The 27,211-nt window shown below is 41.2% G+C and overlaps 1 pseudogene; it reads left to right on the forward strand.

Annotated features, from left to right (window-relative positions):
- Positions 1 to 582: 582 nt before the first annotated feature.
- LOC125551863 (glycerophosphodiester phosphodiesterase GDPD6-like) lies at positions 583 to 26,443 on the forward strand (annotated as a pseudogene).
- The last annotated feature ends 768 nt before the right edge of the window (positions 26,444 to 27,211 follow it).

A 27,211-nucleotide genomic window follows, 5' to 3' on the forward strand; every position in this document is an offset into this window, starting at 1 on the left:
CTCGAGTTTTAGGTCATATTTTGATTATAATTTGAACTAATAAAATATAAATTATATGTAGCAAAAATAATAATAATAAACCTATATTCAAATAAGATCTAATGATATAACTTTTTATGACATGTTTTAATATTTTGATAGTAAAATATGTGGTCAACTTTTAACCTTAAATACGATGGGACTAATAAACCGAGACGAACCCAGACGAAGGCAGCACAGATATACTCCCTCCGTCCGTGAATAAGTGTACTTCTAGCTTTTGTCTTAGATCAAAGTACTAACATCTTAACTTTATAGAAAAAAGTACTAACATTTATGACACTAAATTAATATTACTAGATCTATTTTGAAATGTACTTTCATAATATATTAATTTGATGTCATATATGTTATTACTCTTTTGTATATAATTGGTCAAAATTACAAAACTTTGACTTAAGACAAAAGCTAGAAGTACAGGGAGTACGCAGCATATTCTCAACAGATGCGTTGACCGCTGAAATCGTTGACTGACAGCAAACTTGCCGATACCCTGGCAACCCTGCTATACCGAACTCTGCGACAGGCACGGGACAGCCAGTCACCCTGTTTGTCCAGTGGACTTCCAACTCCAGTCTGACTTCATCTCCTTCCGAAAATCAAACAAGCAGCAGAAATGCAGGGGTAGAAGCTCACGCCATGTCCAAATCCAAATCCAAATAGCTTCGCCTCCGATAGGTGGAGGCGGCTACTCCGATAGAAGGAGAAGGAAGCAAAAGAGGGAGGCAGCAGAACTGCAGAAGCACCATGGTTTCCCTCTGTAAGTACCACACCATGGCTTCTCTCTCTCTCTCTCTCATACTCCGTAGAATAGTGCATAGATTTGATGTAAGTTAGCGCCGATGTATGCTTTTAATCTCGACTTGATCTGAATTTTAATCTTTGACATAAGCTAAGCTCGACTTGATCTGAATTTGATGATCTTACTATTTTGAATCTTGGAGTAGCGTAACTTCATATGACAAAGATGGATTCTGTATCAAATTAGTTCGTCAGACTCTTTAGTACTAATACTACTTAGTTTCAAGATCCTGTAAACTGAATGCATTCTCTGACAGGGCACGCCTCCGTCATTGTCCTTGTGCTCATGTTCCTCGGAGGATCCGATGCCAACCCAGCTGCGCGTCGACACGGTCAGCTGGATGTAAACCACAAGAAGAAGCCACTACAGACATCCAGACCTTACAACATTGCCCACAGGGGTTCCAATGGCGAAATACCCGAAGAGACAGCTGCGGCATATTTGGTAACCAGCAAATTACTCATGCAATTATCTGTCCTTCCTTCTATGCTGGATCAGATTTAGATTGATATTTTCTAGTGTCACGTCAAATTCAGCTGTATTGATTATTTATGCTTTTTTTTACATCAGAATTGATTATTTACGCTAATAATCGACAATAACCAAGAAGGTTATAATCTACTTGTTACTATTTATTTATTATATTAATATTATGTACTATTTATTTATATTATATCTCTACTCCTAATAGAGCAGTTGGTAGTCTTCGTCGGTTAAATTTCGTCCCACCTCCCTTGGTTTTTTTGGTACTTCGTCCCACCTCCCGCTTTCCACCGTCTCCCCGCAACTTACCGCCCAACCGGTAAAAAAAACATCAAAATACAACTACGCCCATACTGAACCGCGCCGGTTCACAGATAGAAAAAAGACCTAAAACGATCTAACACGGTTAACCTACGAAATGACAATTGATCGATCTGAAACAGGACCCCTAGGACCAGAAAATCGTCGTGCCCTCGATGCCATTGCGAGTCGCGGTCATTCGTCCACGCCCCTCAAACCCTTGACCGCCGTCACAAACCCTGAAACCCTTGTCCGCCGCCACAAGCGCTCATACCGTAGGTCTCCTTCACAGGGTGAAGTTTTATCCCGGCGCCGCCGCCGTCCGAGAGGTGGGACGAAAGATCTTCCGGCGCCGATCCGTCACTGTTCAGCGGATCTGCGTGTGATCCAGTTGCCGCCGTAGTGGCGATTGCAAAATCAGGTTGGGCGTTTATGTATTATAACCTTTACAAATACTACTCTTACAAATCTTCGTCTTTGATCGGTACCGTGGTCATACTGCACAAAATCTGACATTGTGATCTCGGATCGGTACCGTGGTCATACTGTGTAAGATTTGAGAACCTGTAATTAAAAAATACATATTCCGTCACCGTTCTATGCAGAATTGTAGAATTACAGCTAACTGGATTATATGCCGAGGCCATACCTCTTGCTCTCATTTTATCAGCCCGAAAATCGTGCAGGTCGTGAATCATCTCATTGCCGGTTTCAGTATTGCAAGGAACTCAGTTTTCGTGCACATAACTGACAGGAGTTTGGGGCTGGCGCCGGCCGTCGCGGACGGTGTCATCAGCAGTAGCATCTGGAGGTTAGGTGACATGCAATAGTTAATGTTTCTATGCCAACAGGAAATAGTCAATGTTTCTATGCCTAGGTGAGCATCAGATGGTTGAAAATGATTGAGTCCAACTACAGTCTGGACCTATAAAAGAATAATGTCATCCTCCCAGATGAACCACCGTTTTGAATGGGAAATAAAATCATTCATGAATGTTTGCCGAGGGCATACCTGTTTTACTCTATTTGACAGCCCCAAATGATTGCAGGTGGTGAATCATCTCATTGCTGGTTTAAGTGTAGTCATCAAGTGGCAACAGGCATCTATTTTGCCTATAATTTTGCAAGTATCTCAGTGACGGCCCTTGGGGACGGTGTCATCAGCAGCAGCATCTGGCAAGCGCATCGAGTTTGCAGCTCACAACTTCATAGGATCTCCATTTTCCAGCCCCAAAACAGCATCTCATGCAAAAAGTGACACAAACATAAGGTAGTTATGACACTTGAATCTAATAGGTTCCATGCAATATTAAACAGTCAAGGTTTATATGCCATCAGGAAATAGCCAAGGGTCTGAACATAGAAAATAATAAGGTAAAAAAACTTGATCCTCCCAGATGAACCACCTGGAGCATTATGTGAAATAAAACCATTCATCAATTTATATACGACGCCGTAACCAACCATTTTTTCATGTTGGTCAGATAGAATTTATGTGGGATTCAATATATAGGCGCCGCGTCCCTTCCCTCGAGATTGGCCTCATGAACTTTCAGTAAGCGCTAATTATAATATGAGATCATCATATGCTTCTTTTTGTAATTCTATTGTTGCAATGCTACTCACATTTGTATTTGTTTGTAGACGACAAATAATTTTCTTACGTGTACATGAAGAGCACGTTGGGCCTAACTTCTGGCATTTGCAATGCACTGACAACCTGTTCGAGAAGTTTGCTATAACTTACATACAGGTAAATCAGAGGCAGCGTTGCTTGCAAACTATGAGGGAGAGCACATTCTTCTTCTCTCCCAACATTAATGATGATCATCATTATCTACAAGGTAGGGGCTGCGTTCTATTTTAAAATTGTTTTCAATATATTTTTTCTGTAATACTATTTCACTACTATATAACACTGATTGTTATCGTAGATATCCATGAAGCCAGCCTGACGACACTTGATGAAACACGTGCTTACGTCAATCGTGTTGTCCAAGGTAGGAACAATGGACGTCAGAACTATCACAGTCGAAATTAGAGCATCCTTGAGGGTTTTGGACGACTGACTATGTACTGATGCATATTCAAATGTCGCAAATAAATGGCTTCTACAGTTTTGTTATGGATCGAATTGAGAATTATCATTTTGGCATTATGATTAATGTATTATACATATATATACCTTCATAATACGCAGTGTTCAGTATTTCGTCTTACGCCATCGTCCTTTGTCCGTCTCTCCCCCACCATTCCTTTTTTCACACAAGCCAGGAAAGGAAACAGCAGACGCACGCAGTAGTTTTTTTTATTAGAATAACTGACTAAGTCCTCTTCCCCTCGTGCGATCCCAACACAGGCATGATCCTGGGATAACAACACGCGCACCCACGCCTCCGCCGACGCATGTTTGGCCCCATCCGCCCGAGTCCTCTGGTCCATGTTCTCCCTTTCTTATCCCTCCTCCATTTATGCCTTATCGATCCTAACACGATGGTTCGCGAACGGCGCACATATAAAGATTATGTTGAAGTTGGAATATATATACCAAACAATAGTTGCTTCATTTTTACCTTTACGACTTTTACGTTTCTCATGACTGTGATCATTATAAACTCTTACTTGATCTTCAAAGACTTGCGGTAATAAAAGGCCAATGTGCGGTGTTTCATGCACTATCATATTGTGACTAGACTCACTACAGCTGTATTTTATTGATCAATTAAACTATAGACATAATTTGCAGGAATATTTCTTTGTAGAAGGCTTCCTATGTGTATCTGTAGGGCTTAACTAGATGTGTCTTAGTTATTCCACGTTCATACGAGGCACTCAAACATAAAACCAAATGAAAACGCTACCCACACCAATTACATGTGATTTAGATGTGCAATATATACTACTTAAAACACATCTAGACGTGCATCGGCAAAAACAAGGTTTTATAACTCAAAATTTTCTCTCCATGGAGATATACCCGTGCGTTAAGAATATGGATCAATACATGTAAAAGAAGTGGGCTGTAGTATCATAATTCAATTAAGGGTAAAGATATAGATTATTCCACATGGTATAGGTTATATTATGTTATATGTACCCCGTTGCAACACACAGGCGCCTATGGATCATATCATCATGTCTACAGTTTTTGTTATGGCAACTTGTAATTATGGAAGGATATGGGCCACCTTCCGAGTACATGACAACGATTACTTAAAGTTTCCAATACAATGTAGTATCCAATCTAACGGTGTGGCCTACCATACGTTCAATGGGTTTCCCATTTTGGCCATTAATTTTCCCTTAGTCGGATTTGCTTATAAGGAAAGTTAAATCCTGCTTGTTCCGATCTGGAAAGGGAGACGTATATAATAGAATTATAATCGGCATTTATTTATTTGCCCATTGTAGTATGGAATAAGAATAAATGCTTTTCCGTTTAGATGCAAGGTTTTATAATGGATACATGCACGGATGGAATGATATCGGCACCTTCCAATCCAATGCTAATGCCTCACCGACCTTTTAGAAGGACAAGTCCCCTCTGACTATCATATATATGGCCCGACTGTGAGTCCACCATTGTCTAATGCCCCCTCACTCGCTCATCCTGGTGCTAAGACGACTTTCTGCCCGCGGTAATGGCTGCAATGCTGATTTTTGATGGAGTGGATGACGCAGTCGAGTACATCTACAACTACGTCATGGATTCCTCAGACGAGGAGGAATTAGAGTTTGTTCTGGCAGCACTAAACTTCATCTATACTTTAATTAGCTGCAGATCACTACCATTATAATTTGTTGCATGCATTTACTGAAAGTTCATGCTATCCTTTCTAAATACATAAGGTTCTTAAGATCTAACGTAGTGGTTGCAAATAAATGGCCATGTTGTAATATTATCCTTTTACATTACCCCATTATAGGACCATCCACCCCACGTTATTTTAAAGTACAATATTTTTATGAACGGTAGTACATTGCAACGCGTACTGTTGCATGATACATGTGTCATCTACACATTAGTTCATAACTGTAATACTATAGCAATACATTGCATCCGAACATGTCAGAATATATTTGGTTATCTCAATAAATAGCACTCCTATCCTGAATTGACACTACGATTCCAATTAGAATATACATACATTTCAGACCTTACTAAAGTTTGGAAAAAAATGTACTATTATTTGCCCACACATTGAAGTATTACATTATTTTGATACCTTTATTTTTCTAACAGATTTGCTATCATGCTGTCTTGTTTGCAGCACAATATGGATAAGGAGCCCTCGTCCATTCGTTATCGAGTTAAGCCTACGGACTATCCAAGACACCATGCGAGGTGATACATGGGTCAATCCGAACTGCTTCGATCTTGCAGTGCGTAAGCTTACTAGCGACGCGATACAGAGGAATGCAGGAACAGACTTTGTTGGCTCCACGCATACGTTTGATTTGCGATTCCATCGCCTAGCACGGGTGCTGATTCAGACTGGCTTAAGCCAAGCTGAACGCACCAACTTGTTGATTAACAATGTCATTGTACGGCCTTTGCCGAAATACGACGTGCTCATGACCCCGTCCATTGTAAGGATTTACATTCTTAACAATTGGTTTGTATACTATCTGTTCACCATTAACTTTGTATACCTATTGCAGTACCTATTGCCATTGTATTTGGTGGATTCCTCCTATGGCCTCCTTGCAGTTAATATTGAAAATAGGAGGACTCTCCTGATTGATCATTCCAATGAGTCATTCTTAGGCTCAGAGGACTTTCATGAGAAGGAACTTAAGAAGGAAGCCCGTATAGTTTTGCAAGAATTCGGCAGTGTGTTGCAACAAGGGAGGCCTTGTTTGAATCCCCATCTCGTGGATTGGCCACAAGATCATACATTTATTACAGCCCCGCGGTAATTTTTTAAATTGGTCATGCATATTATAGCCACACAGCTATAGGTTTTAATATATGTAGAATTTTGGTCACAGCCTAGATTCTGGATTGAAAGTCCTATAGGAGATGGCTCACCAAGATGATACTCGCGGGCATAACATGTCCAGGACTTCGGTACGTGCATATCTAACAAGTTTATGTCTCCCATAGCTATGTTAATTATAATTTTATGTTCTTCCTATCATGTATGTCTGTTGTGCAATTATTTTTTCAACGAGTTATTAAATTTTTGTTTATGTTTTCTAGGATTCAATACAGCTCAGAAAGCACTTGCTGGTCCAGATGCTGATGATCAAAGGCAATGAAGCAGCTGGAAACATCCCAGCTGAAATTACAGCGTCCTTGAGGTTTTTGGATGAATGACTCCGGACTGATGCATACTCATATGTCGCAAATATAATAAGCTAATAGAACTTTGGTAGGGATCAAATTGAGATTTATGTTTTTGGCAATATGAATAATGTATTGGATTACAGTGAATAAAGGATTTGATGGATCCCTCTAGCTTCCTTTTTGCTTCAACGTTGTCTGCTTGTTTTGGTTCTATCTATTAATTTTGACTTCTATGTATATTTTGTACTATAACACTCGTGGCCACAGGAGCGGGTTTGTTGCTCCAGGTGAACCGGTGGCATTTTGTAATGGACCATGGCAGGTTCAGCCGGCATGCGAGGTTTACAGTCATGCCTCACATCATATACTAACTCGTATCGTATAACTCCATCCATACATGCACTGCTATACAATACGAGGTTTACATTGGCGGCCATCCTCACATGCAATTTATGGAATAGCCAATTTAAAAACATGCTGGATATAATGGGCGTACCTTCAATTGCCTTTGATCTTCAAGTTCGCACATGATCCACATATCTCTGTCATGCTCATGATGTCTCTAATAACCAGCTGATTAAATTGTATGTGTTCCTGATTAGAGTAACCAACATAAGCCCCTTCCAAAGTGCTTTCTTATTGAATATATAAAGTACAAGATGGTGACATCATTTTTCGACAAACAGTATACGTTACCAACATTTTCAAATTTGTGGGGGGGGGGGGGTGGTGTTGGATGGTAGAATAAAACATTTGTGTTGTATGGATGAACTTTCTCTAAACATAATAGCCATATATACCTACCTATCACGTTAAATAACAATAAAATAAAGGAGGCACTAATGACTGAATAAGAGGACGAAAAAATATGCATATGCATCTCAATAGGTATCAAGGTTGCCCCTGATTGTAGATTTGTAATGGACTCAAGTTATTAAAATGTTGTGGATCTTACTCTTACATGAGAAGGCATGGCTGCCCCTGATTGTAGATTCACCAAGGTTAGGTTGGTAAATGAACACATTTACACTGAAAACAGAAATATGTAATACGATACATTAGTATCAAGGAATTCCCATGTTACCATCAGCACGATGAGTTCCAGAAAGAAGAAAAAATCTCATACCAGTCTAACGGGATGTATTATAATAGCTTCATGTCGAATTTCTTGTAAAGTGAGTTCATATGCAGTCGAACGGGATGTATAATAAAAGCTGCCAGATCAAAACATCAAAAGATAACTACAATGAGTTTATATACAGTCAACCAAACAAGTGACATAAAAAGGCCAAAGCATTATTTTTCAGTGAGAAAATAAGTGAACAAAAAAACATTATAATTTCACTTTTACAACTTTAATATTTTAATAGACAAATCACAGATTGTATCTATTGCATTTTTTATATGCGAAAATTGTATACATAGTAAAAACTATTTTGTAACTTAAATAAATACTAAAGAAACAAAATTGTTTTAAGCATGTTTGGATCTTTTACATCTTCTCTGATTTATTAGCAGACGCACTCCGTTGCAATCCTTCGGTGTATAGATCAATATGAGTTAATAAATTAAATATTTCATTTGCCTGTGATAGAAAAATAAGATTGTATTAAATCTAGAGATATGATTACCCTAATAAAGATATAATGCTTGTACATACAGACGACCACGGGGAGGAGGAAAAGGAAGTTTCTTTTATTTCCTTTTCTGTTGTATTCACAAACAAAGTGGGCTGAAATAATGTAATCGGGAATATATTATCTGATACTGGGAGAAAGATCAGATCCGTCCACAAGTTATAATATGTTATACATGGAAATGAATAACTGCTTTAATTAAACGACGTTGATCATTTGGAAGGCAATATCAACTCTCCAATTTATTAGATGTCACGGCAACAAAATGATAAACTCCATCTGCCTACTATTTAACCACCCACCCAAGTTCACATATATCCCATCAGCAATGTCCGATCGAGAACTAAGGAACTAATTTTCTATGCAATGGAGACGATCATTGGGAACGCTGCACACGCACCCGAAGAGGGTGCGTTTGTGGCCCAGGAGGATGTTCCCGGTCCCCAGGAGGATGTGCCTGGACCCATGGATGTTTTGCCCCCACCAATGCATGCCGTGGAAGATGCACTCCAATACATATTTCACTTTATCATGGGCATTCGAGACCAAGATACATTAAAGTAAGTTGTCTTATTATACATTCTTTTACTATATACAAATAATGTTGGAAAACTCTTTTACACAGCAAGGAAAGATAGCTAGATGGGCAATCTTAAAACATTCATAGGTACATGTATAAGTTTTTTAGTTGAATCCGACGCTACATGAACAATGACATGCAAAGCCCATGAATTAAGGTTCTAGATTTGATACGTGTAGGTACATCTAGGTGAGGACAATCTGACCTCGTGCAATGTCATGCAATCTAAACATGAATTCGGTTTATAGGTTAGTATAGACAAAGTTAAACTAGAAGATGACCATTGATGTCTTTTGTTGGGCATTTTTTTCAGCTTAACATGGATAAGAAGCTCCCGGCCGTACCAGATCGACATCAGCCTCCGAATGATCCAGGACACCCTTTTTTTCATAAAAAACTTCATCCCGAATGCTTCAACCTTGTTGTACGTAAGCTTGCGAGCGCTGAATTAGAGAGGACCGCAGGCACTAACTGGGTTGGGAGCAAACATTATTTCGACTTGCAGTTTCATGCTCAGTCACAGGCCCTGAGGTACTCCTGGATGACTCAAGGAGAGCGCATCACGACGCTGATTAACTATGTTGTGGTCCAGCCTCTTCCTAAATATGATGTGTTCAACTCTATAATTGTAAGAGACTCTCATTCTTAAAGTTAGTTTTACTTATTATAATAGCAGTTGACATGTGTCGACCTGCCACAGTATCTACTACCGTTGAAACTTTCGGATTCATCGTACGGGTTACTTGTAGTCAACCGGTTGAGGAGGAGGGTTGTCGTGATGGATCCATCCTTCAACACGTTTGATCCTGAAGATAGCACTCATAACATATTGATGAGGAAGGAAATCACACTGCTGAAGGAAGAATTCAACACTGTGTTGCAGACTAGGATCGCTGGTTGGAATAACCAAATCATGGATTGGGAACAAGATACCATGTCCTGTGCTGCTCGTCGGTAATATACTAAATTGATCGCATACATAAGATGCATACCGTTATAATGTTTAATATTTATTTATTTTGTCGCAGCAAACACTCCGGCTTCTTTGTGCTACATGAGATGGCTCACTAGATTAGTCGTTTGCGTAGCATGGGCTGGATGAACACTACCGTAAATACATAAATGATTAGTTGATGTGTGCTAATTAATATCCAACTAGTTTATTAAATGATTTGAGTTTTTGCACCTTTCCTAGGATCCTATACAGCTCAGACACCAAGCTACGGTCCACATGTTACTGTTCAAAGACAATGAAGCTGCTGCAAACATCCCGCCAGAGATTAGAGCGGCCCTGAGGGTTTTAAGCAACTGAAGATGGACTGATGCATGCAGATATGCCAAGAATGTTTTCCTATACTTCAGATTTGTTATGGATCGTTTTGATAATTTTTTTTGATATGAATAATTAGATAATAAGTTTGTGGGGTCCTCTATAGACGTATGTTCAAAAAGATTAGGATGTTTTGGTATTATCAACCTATTCAAACTTTATGGTGTTTTGGTATTATTGAAGTTTGGTTTTATTACCATATTGTTGGATTATTAATTGATTTTGTTGCAACGTCATGAACGAATCATTCGGTTGTCTGCCATGAATGAGCATGTAGCTCCATTTGGGAAGCTGGACAGGGGTAATAGGGCTTGACGCTAGATGAGATGAGCAGCCAGAGTTTAATGTTTTTCACATACTAGGCAAATGCATGTGTGTGCACAGGATATTTACATCCTTCGGCGGCAGCATTGTGCCTCCAACTGTTTCTGCACCTACTGTCATTTTCCTCGAAGATGTACAAAGCGGATGTCATATTCCCCCGCCGTTAGAAGATCAATTCACGAAAAATTCTTTCGAGGATCACTCCCATTGCCGATCTTCCCGATTAGATCCCCGTGCCCCTCTCCCGATCGCTGCTCTTTCCCTAAAAACCCCCACTAGTTTCCAGCGCCTCCAACCACAACTAACTCTCGCCCCCACCGCTCAGGTCGCTTATGGCAAACCGAAGAAGGATGTGGAGGCGGACGTGGGTTAGATATGGATCATTATTGTCTTGGACGTCGACGAGCGGTCGTTGATGGGGCGGGGGTGGCGCATCAGGAGTTATCCTTCTTCCTCCATTATCATATTCCACTCGCTTGCCGGTACCATGCGCCTCTCCCTCGCCCTTTGTTTTGACCTCTGCCACGCTAGGAATTTGAGATGTGCAGGAATACTATAAGGAAGAAGAGAACGAGCAAGAAGCCGAGGTATTGGGTAGAGCATCCGGGTCGAGAGTAGGTCTTAGCCACGCTTCATGGTGCAGGTGAAGATAAATTCAGCCATTTCCTCGGACAGGCTTTGCTCTATCGGCGGCGCGGTCAGAGAGCATATGGCAGGAGCGCGCGGCTGGCCTGCTGTACGCAGTTGGTGCCTTGGTGTGTAGTGGCACGACTGCGCGCGAGCATGGAGATGGGTTTCGTGTAAGGGCGTGAAGCATGCGTGTTGTCGTGCTGCCGGCTGTGCTCTGCTCTCCTCACAGAGGATGCAGAGGGGTTGGTGGCTTTGGCGCTGGGAAGAGGAAGCTCGTTGTGCTCTATCTTGTGGTTCAGAGAATATACTGTGTAGCCTGTACTATTCCTCTATGTCTTCCTCCCTGCTAATTCCTCTGTCTATGACAGTTATTTCCTGATTATTTGTGTGCACAAATCGAAATAACAATAGCAAGGAAAACTTGGAATATGTGGGACCATGACTAAACTCGATCTGTTTATCTCCCTCTCAAGTCACAGTTTGGTTTGTACTTTTTGGGGGGAGCTAATGTCGATTTGTAGTGATTAATCATCCATTTGATTGAAAGTTCAGGTGGTCTTGGGGATCTCTAGGTGGCAGAAGATAGACATTTGGTGCCTTTTTGTTGCAAATATTTCTAGGTTGCTAGGTAGGCCAAGATTTCTCAACTTGCTGCAATATTCAGTTGTTGTATGTGGTCCTAGGCTCACACGAAATGCTGAATCATAGCAGTGAATGTAAGTTTTATTCCATGTATAGTACGTAGCAGATTTATAGCTTAATATACTTGTATAAATCCTACAACTCCCACATTAACACACAAGCAGCCCTAAATAGTAAAGTCCATCCACGATATGTCAAAAGATCCATAAAGTCATGAATTATATTTGGCAAAAATAACTATAGGTAAATATAACGTCAATTCGTACTGATCAACATCAACGCTAAAATAAAAAGTTGATTCCATAAATCCACAATTAGTATTGGTTACCTTTGGCATTGGGAAACCATGGATAGTCTGGAATTGACAGCATTCATCGAACTTGTGTGGTCTCTCAGATATTACAACTGCAACAAGTATAATGAGACTGTACATTACTACCAAATTATTGAATGAAGTATTAGTACAAACTGTTAAATCATACAAAAATAGCTAAGCATGAAGATGATTAGTGTGCATGCTGTGATTTTTGTTTGCTGTAGCTAAATTTGGCATGCAAGCAATGAAAATCTTTTTATTTAATTAATACAATAATTTAATTCTTTAGACAATTATGATTATTTAGTTATTTGCTTATTTATTAACAGGTGTGCATTTGATGGAAAAAGAAAAGAGATCTGCACCATCAAAAATGGTATATATGGTAGAAAACATTTTTATATATGGTAGAACTATATTCAACCATGATCTGCTACCCAGTTATTCTCCGGATGTCCTACCTATATATGTTAACCTTCTCTGCCATCCCTCCTCCCCCTCCTTGCTCTTCCTTCGGCCATCACAACAGCTGACCTGGACGAAAATTTCCCAAGGAGTACCTTGTGTAAGCAAGGAGCATCTTTAAGGCGAGTTCCTCTAGGTACGAACAATTCTAGATCTTTATATTCTCTAAAAGTGTAATGGTTGTTATACTAGGATCATGTTTGGTTGAGATATACTATCAAAAGTATGATTTATCTTGCATTTTTTGTATGTTCACCTACAAAATTATGCATGCAATTCTGAACACGTGATTTTCTGAAGCACATTATATAGCAAAAAAAGCATGCATGCAATTCTTAACATGGCAGAGAACAAACAAATAAACAAACACTTATGAAAATCTTAATATTATGACAGTCATAATAATAAGTCCTTTCATGTAATAAAAGCCCTGTGCATTGCACCGGTGTACAAAATGTAAATCTATGCTCACACACTTGAAAAAAACTACAAACAAACAACATTGCAATCAGTCAAACAGCCATATCAGAACAAATAATTCAAACAATTTTGGTTAAAAATATTTGTCAAACATCTAATACCTTATAAGTTTGCAAATCCCGTACCATTCATAGGAAACATACACATGGATATGCTCTTACTTGATTTTCCACATGGCAAGTTGAAATAATTTTTGTTGTATCAAAAGTATTGTGATAAGATTTAGGATCAAAATTGATGAATGATTTCGGATTATGTAGTCAACAAGACAATACAGATATTAGGCATTGTTGCATGCCTAAGGCTCAAACCCAAAAATAGCCATGCACCCATAGTGAACAATAACCAGACAAATCATGAGCAAATTCATTCAAAAAGATTGGCTGCATGTTCTCCATTTAGAATTCACAACCAAGAGTCAAGTCATGGTCGTAGGTAAGTTTCATAGCAGAGTATATATTGAGCCTTGGCTGGAAAAATAGTTGGAAACTAAAAAAAATTAATTGATGGTCATGGTTGTCTGTCAATTAGTGTCAGTGTTGGCAGACAATGATACAACTAACAATCGAGAAACGAACTTGCTACTTAAATTGCTTGCTGGTTAGAATAATAGATCCATTATAATTTGAACAGAAGCTTTTATAGAGGAAGACTCATCTTAGCACCGTAGTAGGTCCGGCTGGTGACAGCGTTGGGGACTTGGTGACGAACTGGCCAACCACACCATGCCGCGGAGTTGGGGAGTCGTCTCTCCTTCCCGTGGCTGTGAGGCCGGGTCACGGCGCCTTGGCTCATCAGGAAAGAGGAACCACATCAAACCATTATAGAAAGGAAGAAGAAGAGGACGAGAGGGGCGGGATCAAGAAGGGGGGCGACGTACCGGAGCTACTGGCGATGCAGATCGAGGAGACAAACACCGCCGCGGATGCGACGGGAACTGGACTGGACCGAGCACCCGATCCCGTTTCATTGAGCTCGCTGCGGCCGTTACCCGTTGGTCGCGCTGCACACAGCTCGTCGGATCCCCTGGCCGCACAGGTATGTCGTCTGTGGGCGGAGTCACACGGTCGACGCGCGCGACCATGCGGCAGGGGGAGTGGAGATGGCCGAGCTGCTGGTGGGGGTGGAGAGGACCGGTGAGGCCGCCCCAATATCTGCCGCGGCATGGGATGGATCATATCAATTTAATATGTGTGAACTAATTATCCATAACTACCTTAATTAAAATAGTAGTGACTTAGCTAAAACAATTAAAAAACATGATCCAGATCCCACAATAGTTCCATCTACAATTAATCGGCCAAACATCCGGTGACAACCACTGTTTTAAGAAGTATCAAACTTAGCACACCTCATAGCAGTTCATGTTTGTGCTAAGTCACTACATGATTGAGTGGAATAGTTAAGAGCTCGTATTTATTTGTGAAGGCATGTATAATAGTAAACGAAGTAGTCGAACGCCCGTTTAAGTTTGCTAACCATGCTATGGTAACTGCATAATATGCTACTAACTAAAAGTGACATCATCAAAAACAAAAAAACAAAAACACATACATAATAATTGCTAATAAAATGATAGGCAAGCTTGCATTGAAAGATAACAGTCCCTCAATTATACGCTGCTAGAAAATTAAAATCAGGGGCTAATCTGTTTGGGTTTAGTTTAATTCAATCCTAAAATTCACAAACAACAATTATACACTGCTAGAAATTAAAAATAAAGCACACATAAAAATAGGTTATCCTAAGCTTAGTTCTACTACGGTTACTTTCCCATGAAGAATTATTGTCCTCCATACTACATTTCCAGTAAAATGCATAGGCATCAAAATATGAAGAGTAAAGCACCCACATTAATAATAGGAGCTGTCAATATGGATAACTTTGAATTGCAAGAGGACATGGCTGAGCACTAATGAAAAGAGAGGACACAACCTAAAATCTTTTTCCACATGGATAATAAAAACTAAAATTGGAGAAGGAAAAATAAGAAGAAGCCCTCACATATAATCGACATGTTGAAGGTGAGGGAGCTGACATATACATCCTCTCATCACCACATGCATCCCAGTTCGCTCTGGCCCGCATCAGTACAGCAGGGCAATAGGTGCCAGTGCTGCTCCTGCAAATGTTAATGTGGCCTTCACAAGTGGGTCTGGTTCGTAATAGCAGTGGCTAATAATAGGAAATCATTAAACATGTTACTTTGAGATATGCATGCCAAATAATGCCTGCTCAGGTGATAACTTTTCTTGGGAGTGTACTTTTGTGATAATTTGGTAAATTTGCATAAATTCAAATCAAAGCAATTGATTCTGCATAAGCTAATTACATGCCACACCACAATCTAAGATAGTTTAACCTCCATTGGTTCATGACTTGTTTTCTGAACATCTTAGGGTATTAGATAACATAGTTTTTAGATAAAGTGCAAGAGCTATGCGCTTCTTATTTTAATCCGAAAGCATTACCGATGATAAGAAACTGACCAAGAAAGGATTTCTCAGAAAGTTAAGTAAAAAAATACACCAAACCTAGCAACAGGTGCATGAAAGGCGCACAACTGTACCCCTTCTATAAAAGGTCAATGTCTTCTGTTATCCGTCATGCACAGCAAGACGGTCTGCAACATATTGAAAAAAAATGCTCAAAGTTGTAGCAAACATCTGCACAAACCCTATAATAATGCTCAAGGTTCTAGCAAACATCTCCAAAAACCCTAGCAAACATCTAGCAAACATCAGCAGAAACCCTAGCTAACATCTAGCAAGCATCTACACAAACATATGGAAACTAAAATGCTCAATATTCAGTTCAACATCTGCACAAAACCTATAAAATAGATCTAAGGATGCAGAGATGCTGCCACAGATTAAGGATTAATTTGCTTACCATCAGATAAGCGGGATCCGTGCGAGCTAGCTGTTGCTGAGAGGGAGTTGCTGCCGAGGGGTGCAGCAGCATGAGGCGGGCACAGAGTGATGTCCTGTGGCCGGCTGGCTGGAGCGGTGGGGATGTGGAGGGGTGGTCAGATGCGCCATTGGTTGAGGTGGCTGTGTCCCCGCGGCACGTCGGTCGGCGCACATCGTGCTGAGTGCTTGTGCATGTCATCCCTCCTCGCCGAGGGCGACGGCGTCGGCAAGCAGTCGTCGTCCTCACCGTGCATGCGAGGTTTGGTCACCGCCCCGCGCCACAAATAGAATAGAGAACCACATCAGCACGCTAGAAACATTCGAAGAAGACTAGGAGGGGGCGGATCTGCCATGGGGAGTGTCGTACCGGAGCTGTGGCGTTGCAGATCTGGACGCAACTCCTCGGATCCACCTGCGACATCGCCGGAGAGGAGCGCCGCCGTGGATCTGTGCTAAGTGCATGTGCATGACATCCCTCCTTGCCGAGGGCAGCAGCGTCGGCAAGCAGTCATCGTCCTCGCCGTGCATGTGAGGTTTGCTCATGGCGCCGCGGCACAGAGAGAACAGAGAATGAGTTCAGTGGCTAAGAAGACGAGGAGGGGGCGGATCTGAGCAGCCCGCGTTGAATGGATTTGTGAGGCATGGGTAGTGGCTTACCGGAGTTGTGTCATTGCAGATAGTGATGCGTCGCTGCGGATCCAGCTGCGACATCACCGGAGAGTAGCGCCGCCGTGGATCCGACCGGAACGGGACCGCATCCATCACCCGCAGGTGCTCCAGGAAGCGCGCCCCGTCCGTCGCGCTCGGTCGCGCAGTCCACAGCAGGAAGCCCCAAGGTCAGTGGATGCAGGAGACCGATGCGGTGGCCGGAGGGCGGGAGAGTGGGTCTTCCTGCTCGTCGACGCGGGCGGCGATGCGGCGGGGGGAGGGGAAAGGGCGAGAGGGTTTGTGTGAGTGAGACGAGAGGAGATGAGAGAGTGAGCGAGACGAGAGGATAAGGTATGTTAGGTAGAATGCGGCGGGGGAAGGGGAACGGGCGACGGCGCGTCATTTTAGTTCTGATGCCGCCCTAGAGGCCTGCGTGCCAGGTGGGCCGTGCTGGCGGGCCGCGCAACAGGCCCGTCGTGGCGGGCATGGCGTTTTTTTTGCTGTTTTCTTTTCCTTTTTCTCTTTACTTTTTTGGGTTTCTGTTTATATTTTATTTCCTATTCTTTTTTATTTTTTAGTTACACTAATTTTTTTAATTATAATATACAGCGTTCGTTGCATGTCACAAAAGTGTTCAATAGTATTAATGAAATGTTCATGGTTTTTTAAAACAGTTCATCATCTATTACAAAATTGTTATTATAAAATGTTCAATGAATATATAATCATTGTGTTTTTTAAATTTGGTAACTGTATATTACAAAAATTCGAAATATGTATTAAAAAATTGTTCAACTTATATTACAAAAATATATAATCATTGCATTTTTATGTTTATTTTATTTTCCTTTATCTCTTTTTTTATTTTTGTTATGTTTAAATTTTTTTTCCCTATACTCTTTTATTCTTTATTTATAATGTTTGATTTTTATTATAATATACAGAGTTCAATGCATGTCACAAAAGTGTTCAACGGTATTAAGGAAATGTTCATGTTTTTTCGAAAAGTTCATCGTCCATTACAAAATTGTTCAACATTTATTGTAAAATGTTAAGTGAATATATAAACACTGTGTTTTTTAAATTTGTTAATTGTATAAAACAAAAAATTTGAAATATATATTAAAAAATTGTTCAACTTATATTACACAAATATATAATTGATGTGTTTTTTGTTTATTTTCTTTTCCTTTATCTCTGATTTTTTTTCTGTTTATATTTTTTCCTAAACTTTTTATTCTTTATTTAGATTGTTTTGTTTTTTATTATATGATGCATATAAAAATCCTATTTATATTTCAGCATAGATATAAAGTGATGGGTTCCGACATACGCACTGATGTAACGGTGACAGTCCACACTGAAACACCACGAGAAGAGGTGCATATAGCTAACCTTACTATGTATGTATATTATAGATGATAATATGAATGGTCTATTTTATATTCTTGTTTAATCAGAATATAGGAGACATGGAAATGGACATTGGAGATGCACAGAAAGAATACATGGAGGTTTCAGATGCAACTCGAAGGAAGGGGCCGGATATTCACAACATAATAACGTCGAAGAGGTTATATCTCATAACAAACCAAAAAAGGATGCTAATTTGCGTGTTATCCCACTAGGTATATGTTTATATTATTATCGATCTTATTTTTGTGACATTGCCTTTTGTATTCAACTAATTTGGCTCATTTTTTTAACTAAGTTGTCTCACTTTTTATGAATTTGACAGACTATGTTTGTACCCCTAGAGATATTACAGTCATCGAATCAATAAAGTGTGCCCGCAAGGATACCCAGTTCGTGGACATTGAAGATGTCTTGTTAGCAACCGACGATTTGAAATGCCCTATAAAAAATGATATGTTCTTACATGATGGTGTAAAATCAATTGCACAAACTTTGTAATCAATAATATGAACAATATATAATATCATAAAATATAAATATATATCCTAAATGTTGTTTACAGGTGATAAATGCTTACATATATTGCATCCTTGCTCACGACCATCTACAAGACAGAGCGGGTGAAAAGGTACACATTATTAGCACGTTTGTATCTGGACAGATAAAAGAAGACGGTGAAAGAGACATCGACCCATCAAAATATCGTTGCATTGTGCGTCATGTTAATAATTATCTACAGCAAGATATGGTTAGTTGTTGTCTTCATATCCATGCATATATTTATGGATTTTTTTATTTAGTTCTTATGTCTAATGATTTATTAATAATTATGTCTAATTGTGATTGTGATTTGTATGATATTTACACCAGTTATTCATTCCGATAAACATGCCGTGCTACCATTGGTATCTAGCAGTCGCCAATGCCAAAAAACGAGAGATCCAAGTATTGGACTCACTTGGTGAGAATGTCAAACGCAATGACCTTGCTACTACGGTAACTATCTATTTTTTTACTCATCTTAACATATGTTTTGTTTGACTTCATCCCTAACATTTCTCATATGATAGTTACGGGGGCTTGAGAAATGGCTGAAACTTGCAGAGCAGAGTCCGGAGTTTATCAGAGGTGATAAGTGGCCCGATCTCAATGTTACAGAATGGACGGTTGAAGAGCAAATTCAGGAGGCAATACAAAACCGATGGGTAAGAAATTGTTAAAATGTTTGTTTATTTGATTCATCTGTGTGATATTCTAAAGCACACTTACCAAATATTATAGCGTATCATGTGGGTTGTTTATGCTAAATTACATGGAATATTGGACATCACATGGACTGTCAGACCAGTTCACCCAGGTATTTCATTTTTATACATTATTTCGTTATTTTATCTGAAAATATTATATAACTTTTTGTATAATTTTTTTTAGAAGGATATGAAACATTTTCGTCAAAAATTAGCAGTCATTTTGCTTGATTCAGAGCTTAATTTGCTAAAAGGATGTCCCATATACCATAAACCTGTCAGCGAAGAAACTTTAGCTAATTCTGATTTCGAGATCCTGGATAATCCTCCTGACGTAGTCGAAGAAAAACGTCCTGCCCCAGTCACTATTATTCCCATGGACCAACGTCAAATACTTGCCGACCTCTGCAAGTACATCATGTCGATCGATGATGCCGGGTGTTTGGAGTAAGCATCATGTATCAATATTTAATGTGCGGATGTATATTATTGTTCTTCTTACCATCCAAATTACAGGAAGGTATGGGTCCGGAGCTGCACACCCGATCCAATGAGCTTAAGTCTTAATAAACTTCAGTGCATACTTAAGATGGAGCGGCCTATGGACAATGATTGCTTCAACACTGCCGTGCGTATGCTGGCATGTGATGAGGGAGTATTGTTCACAGACCCTCCTATACACTACATGGATCTACGATTTTGTGTAAGTTATCGTAACTCTTCATTCTATGTGCCATTAGTATCAACATGTTTAAACAATATTTCTTCTTTTACTTAGTCCATGATGCTAGAGTCAACACGAGGTCAGAAGTTTTGTGAGAAGGAAACTATCCAGACATTGGCAACATTATTTGATAGCTGGCCTAGAATGGAGAACGACATCTCATCTTGCAATAAGGTAAATAAAATATTTTGTCCATCGTTATGATGGTTTGTTGTTGTTTCTAATAACTCCACTTGTAGATTTATCTTCCCTATGCATCCATCGGCCGATACATATTGTACGTCATCGACAAAGAGGCACGTCGTCTATATATTATGGATCCTATTCAAACATCACAATCGTCAGAGGATAAAAACTTGAGGCATTCACTGAAATTAAAAATTTTTGCAAGGGATTTCAAAGAAGCACTCGAAATAAAGATAACTGGTTGGAATTATGATATATCTAAATGGCAACGTTTATTTTCGTTTGGTGTTCCAACGAGTGTAAACGGGTAATGAATTCATAACAAGAGTATTTACTTTTGTTATCACTATATTTTTTATATTATTAAATTAAATTTTTTCAGGAATGTGTCTGGCTATTTTATTTTTTATTTAATGCTCTGGTGGAACGGTAAAGAATTGGTGAAGCCGATTTGCGCGGTGAGTATTGTGCGTTACATGTTTTAAGACCTTCGGCGTGAAATTGTCATACTAACTACATGTCTTGTTTCTGCAGGATGGGAATGAATTAAGGAAGCATTTTTTATTATACTTACTAAAACATCGTGGGAATGAGGCTAGAGGAAACTTTCCTGATATTATGAAAGAATTTCTTAAGTGCATCATCTAGATATTAATAGTTTTATAATAGATGTTCAGTTGGAACATCACTCAGTTGTTACATGGACATCTCGTTATTTTTTCTTTTATGTTATCCAATTACATTGCAATAATGGACTTCCGTTATTAAATAATTGTGTTTGTGTTATATTGTTTGTATGTGTGAAATATTTCAAGAGCCCGTGGCAACGCACGGGCATTCTACTAGTACTTATAAAAGCACGAGTTCGGTGAATCCAAATGATCAGAGCCATCCAACCACATATATCCAACGTCTCACGCTGATCCAATGATGTATCCATCACATCATCAATAATTTTGAAACATATTAGTTGTGTTAATCTTAATTAAAAAATGACATTAATTGTATTAAATGCAATTAATCTTGGAATAAACACTAATTGTAGTTAATGTTGGAAATAATATTACGGTCAAACTGGATGTGCGTGCACGTACACGATTAGTAGTACTATAATTTTAGGGCAGCACATTCACATACCCAACCGTAATGAAAGGAGGTGTATGTTGAAGCAATATCCCGAAGATCATGCCCAGACTATTAGCCTGTTATTATACTGATGGAGATTCTCTGAAGACTGAAATCCAATATCTTAATGCAAACCTGAATATACATATGCATTGTTTATGGCAGAGGGCAATCGAGGAAGGTGCTGACTTCATAGAGACTGATATACTTGCATCAAAGGACGGACATCTGATATGTTTCCATGATGTAATCCTGGATGCCACGACGGACATCGCAAACCGTACCGAGTTTGCTGGCAGGAAGAGAACCTATGATGTCCAGGGATTTAAGTTGACTGGGTGGTTTATCGGTATGCGACACCATGTCTCAAGCTTCTTTTCTTGCTCTTGCTATTTCTGACATTTTTGGCTGTGAATCTACTTTGACTTTTGGAGTTCTTCTTGCTTCCAGTGGATTTTACTTTAAGAGAACTGAAATCACTGAGGGTGAAACAGCGCTACAATTTCAGGGATCAACAGTATAATTGTATAACTTTTGTCTTCTCTATCTCTCGCTTTTTCATATTGCATTCTGCTTTCATAAATACTGCTCACATCTCATCACTAATGAAATAAAATACAGTATAATATGGATGCCTGGATTTGTATAAATTGCTATTTAAATGTCCCTATAAATATATATAATCCCTTTTCCCTTTGCAACTGCTAATAATGTTCTCCTACTATATTGCAGGGAAGTACAATATTCTTACATTTGATGAGTTTATTTTGATTGCACTTCATGCTGATAGGGTGGTCGGAATATACCCAGAGATCAAGAATCCTATATTCATCAACCAGCATGTAGGTGATTTCAACCTGACCAACTCCTGAGGACACTTTGTTTACTTAAGAATGAACCAACTTTAATATCTACCTATTTTTTGACTTTTTTCCACAATATGATTACTAAATAAACATGCAGGTCAAGTGGTCAGGTGGCAAGAAGTTTGAGGACAAGTTTGTTGGGACGCTTCTCAAGTATGGCTACAAAGGCAAATATATGTCTAAAGATTGGCTCAAGAAGCCACTATTCATCCAATCCTTTGCTCCAACTTCACTAATTTACATCTCAAACATGACAAATGCTCCAAAACTGCTTCTAATATACGACACCACAGTTCCAACTCAAGATACCAACCAGGTAAGATCAGCAGTAAGCACTATTTCTTTTCTACCAAGTTCATCACCCGAAAACTCCTAGTTTTCAAAGATCATCTATAACCTGCAGTCATACTATGAGATAACTTCGAATGGCTATCTCGCGTTCATAAGGAAGTATGTAATTGGGATTGGGCCATGGAAGGATACAATTATCCCCCCAATGAATAACCATCTAGGCCCTGCAACCGATCTTGTGGCACGGGCACACGCTCTGAATCTTCAGGTGAGCAACACATTTCTCTCTGTTATACATGTACATATATACATATGTCAGGTCTTAGATGGCAGTACCATGCTGAATCATGGTGGCATTGTAGGTGCATCCATATGTTAGAATAAATGCGAGGCGCTCCGTCGATTTACCGAAGACCAAGCAATCACACGAGGCACGACACCGAGATTTGTTAACGAGGTTCACCGATATGGCTACATCCCCGAGGCATGACTACGGGCGCTCCTCCCCATGACACCGTCACAATACCGCACCCTGGCCGCTCGGGTGCCAGCACACGCCGCCGGCTCCCCCGCGTGCCCGTGCTATTATGTTGGCATAGGTTACATCGTGTGTCTACCCCCGCTATATAAGAGAGGCCTAAGATACAAGTGTCCTACTAGGACACAACTCCATATCCTATCTAAACATAATACAACTACAAGTCCAACTGTAACCTACCTTGTACACTATATTCGACACAACTCCAACAAACTCCACCTTGGCGAATATTCTCCACCACCTTGGATTCGTCTATGCGTCAAATTTCCATGTACATTGGACTTGAGATACGCCATGAGCACCGCTGCTACTCCCAGACTCCATATGACTCCACCTGCAACTGTAGTCCCTTCTCGTCTTCTTCACAGTCAACACTCGAGCAAAATTAAGTTTCTCGTTACTCTACTTTGTGCTCCCAACTTTCGGAGTATCCGTCCAACACCATCACACATCGATCATTGTCTGCGTGAAAGTGAACAACTCACGTATTGGACGCCACAAATAAGAGTTACCTGAACTCAGCATCACCGCTCTTTCTTGCCCATCTGTCTGAAACTTGAAAGAATTTCACCGTCGCCCTGTGTCACCCCGAGTCAAGTTCGCAGTTGTCTCACCCTTCTTCCAGATAGTCTCTGACATGTCCCATCTCTATAGCACTTCGCCTCCTTCTGCCCTGTCATCCGCACTTTGCCATGTGCACTGAACACCACAGAATAACCCGCCATGTACTCTCTCAGCTTTTGACAATTTTAGACTTTCCACCACTTTCTCAGATTCTCCACGGTCAACTCTTGTCCATCAACTAGCACCGATAGACCCAGTCACCAACTTGAATCTGGTACTCGTCAACACTGCTTCAGCACCCTTGCACACTTTGTCTAACCACATGTCTGACCACCAGTGCCTTGGCCTGTCGCTGTGTCCCGTGCTTATCGCACGCCTCGCCGCTATCACCGCGTCGAGCCTCTGTTGTCCTGGTCGAGTCTCCCGGGTAGCTAGCCCCCACTGTCTCAACTCCCACTGTAGAGAACCATCGATCATCACCGACCGATGCCGAGTATCACGTCTCCATCAGACCACTGGTACCCAGTCCGATCCACGTGTCTCTCGCTATCCCGCTGAAATAAGCTTCGACTCTCCGTTAACTTACGCCGTAGCCCCTCCATCAGCTCAGAGTGAAGTCATCCATTAGACTCCTACTCCACCTTCGACATGACTCCATGGTGGTTGTACGTGCCACCCTCCCAGGCCCTGTCAACTCCAAGCTCTCATGTGCACCGTCTTGAATCAACCCTGCGACATAGTCTGTCGAAGCCGCACAAGCCCTCAGGCCTGCACCACATGTTTCCACGCCCCAGAAGTCAGCCACCATCAGCATCACGCTCTTATGTCGTCGTCGCTGAAATCACCGCCGTCTTCTGCTTTGACCGACATCCTCGTCGATCTGTCAGACAGTCCAGTCCGACCCAGCCGAAAATATCCAACTGCAACCATACTCCACCCTGCGTCGTGTCCGCCCGCACATATCCATGCATTGCTTGACGCCCTGTGTATGCATGATCCCGCACGATGCGCTCCAGACTCATGCTTCGAGCCTTATACGCACGTCGCTAACCTCACCACACACCACAAACCCTCACGCTATCATCCCAATACACATCATGTGTACAAAGAAATAAAGCCAAAATCCACCACGATAAGCCTTCCTGTACGCACTTAACCGTGAAGATCAAAAGATCAAAAATCTCCAACTCCACCATATGCTCCTGTAGGCTGAAGGTCCATTAGGCTTCCTACTCTCTTCCTCCCGATGACTAGCCTTAGCCTGTTACGTAGCTTCATTTTTTTCATCCAACAAATCTCTTGCTTTGCCGTTTCCACGTGTCTCTGAACTGTCTCGATTCCTTCGGAATCAACAACACAACGCAGCAACACCATGCCACGTCTTGGTCGGCTTGCACAGCTCCTTGCCCACGATGCCACAACCTGCACAACCGGCCCCAACGCCTATCACGCTTGCCTGCAGCGCTGCCAGCCCACCAGCCGGCCTTGCTCGGCCTGCTAGCTGGGCCGAAGCAGCCTCATCCGTCGTTGCACGTCCTGATGTCTGCCTTGCCTTCGAATCGATCTAGATCGATTGAGACGCCGCCACCCCTGCACGCTTGCACAATTCCGAGACACGCCTTGCTCCGCCCGCTGCCCGGGTTGCATACGCACCTGCATCGCTGCCCTAACATGTCACGCCATGTGTGTGTGATCCGCTGAATCGATCCGCTACAGCCACCTGATCCGATCCGACCAGCTGCCTCGCCCTGCGCTGCTTGCACGCGTCCCCATCGGATTCAACCGATCTCGCCGAAAGCCTTCGCACAGAACACGCCGCCGGCTGCATGCAAAACACATCTCGCCTAGAGCCACATGTTTCCGATTGCTTCTAATCCGTTGCAGAATTTCCTCGCCGAGCATCAACCGACCGACGTTCAGTAACGATCCTCTCAACGAATTCTGCTCCACCTCTAAATCAACAACCGCAACCTCCGAACAACCTAGCTCATGATACCATTTGTTAAAATAAATCCGAGGCGCTCCGTCGATTTACCGAGGACCAAGCAATCACACGAGGCACGACACCGAGATTTGTTAACGAGGTTCACCGATATGGCTACATCCCCGGGGCATGACTACGGGCGCTCCTCCCCATGACACCGTCACAATACCGCACCCTGGCCGCTCGGGCGCCAGCACACGCCGCCGGCTCCCCCGCGTGCCCGTGCTATTATGTTGGCATAGGTTACATCGTGTGTCTACCCCCGCTATATAAGAGAGGCCTAGGATACAAGTGTCCTACTAGGACACAACTCCATATCCTATCTAAACACAATACAACTACAAGTCCAACTGTAACCTACCTTGTACACTATATTCGACACAACTCCAACACCATACACATTCAGAAATGAGAACTCATTCCTGCACTTCAACTTCCATCAAGACCCTTATGCTGAATATGAGTACTGGCTCAAAGAGATCGGAATCGACGCGCTGTTCACCGATTTCACCGGCAGCTTGCACAAGTACCAGGAGTGGACAGCTCCACACCAAAAGAAGGAAAAGAAGTGCAGAGGAACTCCTGCATGAGATCGCCAACACGCTGAAGGTTGATGTTCACTAACCTTAGGTTGCCAAGTCTGTATGCCTCCTCCCTTTCAGGAGCTATTTCATTGTTGTCAGTACCGAGAAAATGAACTTGTTAATACCATTCTATGTAACTGTTTCCAATAAATCACGGGAAGTGCCAACTGTAGAGCATCATAGGGTTCGAAAAAAATTCGCTTGGTGAAATTTTTCTTTCCATTTCTGCGGGACATGCCAACGATTTTTAACATGGATAATTAGGTGTGCGGTCTTATTTGTTGCCTACTAACCTCGAATAAGGGTCACTCTTCCTTGCAAACAAAAAAATGTGTGCATGATCTAACTTCCACCGTTATTGTAGCGATTTCTGAAGATATCCTACTGCTTTTTCCCTTGAAGTTCTTTCTGTCTGCCTCGCTCCATATGCAAAGCCATCCTCCAAGTTTGGGTGCAGGGTTTCGCACCATCGCCCCGATTTTTGGTGTGTTTCTTTTTATCCTCCTTTCTCCCTCTTTTTGGCTGTAATAGGCAAAGGTGCGGTGCTTTCTCAGATCCTCAATAACCCCTTCCACAACGTTCCAAGGCGTATGATAACATATAATGCTGTTGTGGCTTTTGAGAGTGTACATGCAATGACGAGAAGGAAGAAAGGGAAAATTACTCTTGTGTGATAGAGTGAAATGGCATTATTTGGAAGATGGGCTTTAGCATTAATTTTATCCGGCTGATTATGAAATGTGTGTTTCAGTCAGATTTTCGGTGCAAGTGAAAGGTGAGTTACTGACGCATTTTACCCCCTCATGAG

The sequence above is a fragment of the Triticum urartu genome, chromosome 1A (genome assembly GCF_056163025.1).
Source record: "Triticum urartu cultivar PI428250 chromosome 1A, HENAU_Tu73, whole genome shotgun sequence".
Lineage (NCBI taxonomy): Eukaryota > Viridiplantae > Streptophyta > Magnoliopsida > Poales > Poaceae > Triticum > Triticum urartu.